The following is a 1,345-nucleotide window of genomic DNA, read 5'->3' on the forward strand; positions in this document are numbered from 1 at the left end:
CACACACAAACTCAAGCATACTCACGCACGGTTTGCCAGCACTGGGAGCGCAACAATGACCCTTGTGTCTGTCATGGCTCTCGCTCGTCTCTCTTTGCTCTCTTTGTCTGCATCTCAGGTGAATTGTAGCCATGTGATCAAACGCCCAAGCCTCTATCCATTAACCCTCGTAAATGAAAAAATGGGGAACAAAAAGCAGTTTTGTGCTGCAAACATGAAGAGAGGAAAGGAGGGGAAAAAATGATAACAGAGAGCGATGTGTGCGTCCTTTCTCCCCTTATGTCCGAGCATTGACACTAGTCGCGCACACACAGAAATTCCTCTTCAGTAGAAGGGATGCCTCTGCCTGCCTGCTCTCCGCGTGCGACACACATATAATGTATTTATATATATTTGCAAGTTTCTGGATTTATGGTGATGAGGATGTGGGGGGTGAAGTTGCTTGGTGGTGAAGATGAGGGAGGAGGGAAAAAAGATGGGGTGGGTTGGGGTACCTCCACGATGGCTGCACCCCACTGATCAACTCGTCGGACCAGGCCTGGAAGTGAGTTTTGTATTCTTTTTGTTTTTGCGCGCGTGTGAGTGTGTGTCAAAAGTGTTTGCTCTTCAGGTTGGCGCCGCGCACAAGGGAGGAAGCTGCGGTTTTGCGCAGAGAAGTTGACTTCATGCACTTGGATGTGCACGACCCCCAGGGAGCGAACTGCGGGTCTGCGCGCGCTGTAATTACGCTCGTCGCCGCAAGTGGAAGTCATTTATTAGGGGGGGGCGGGTGGCTTCTATCGAACCATTCGTTATGAATTTTTATTGTTGCACTGTAATACCTTTCAATTTTTGTTTCTGTTTAAATTAAAGTTAGAAATTAGAAGACTACTTCAATACACTTCGTTTATGCATCTGTGCTTAATCAAATGCATTTATCATTCAAGTGCACTCGTTACATTCACATAACTAGAATATATTTAAATATACGGAAACGCAAATTATTAAAGCTGCCGAATGAATTGTTTTTCGAAGTGAAGTTATTAAGTTGCGAAATAAATGTATAAAAAAAGTGCAAATATTTTAATTCAAAAAGGTAGAAACGTCATGAATTAATTGCCATTTTGTTACATTTTTAATCTTTATGGCACGGCCCGAAGGAATATCGTAAAAATGCATTGTTAATACACGCACATTATTTTGAATTGACGTTTTAAAATCAAAACACTGGTTCGAACTGTATTTTTAAGTATAATAAATGTAATATTTTCCATAATTGTGCAAACAACTCGTAAAAACAACTTCGAGCAAAATAAATTATCACGCGCTTCGTAATATTGATGGAATAAACCCCCCCCCACCCCCC

This window comes from Hippocampus comes, unplaced genomic scaffold (genome assembly GCF_001891065.2).
Source record: "Hippocampus comes isolate QL1 unplaced genomic scaffold, H_comes_QL1_v1.1 scaffold7, whole genome shotgun sequence".
Taxonomy (NCBI): Eukaryota; Metazoa; Chordata; class Actinopteri; order Syngnathiformes; family Syngnathidae; genus Hippocampus; species Hippocampus comes.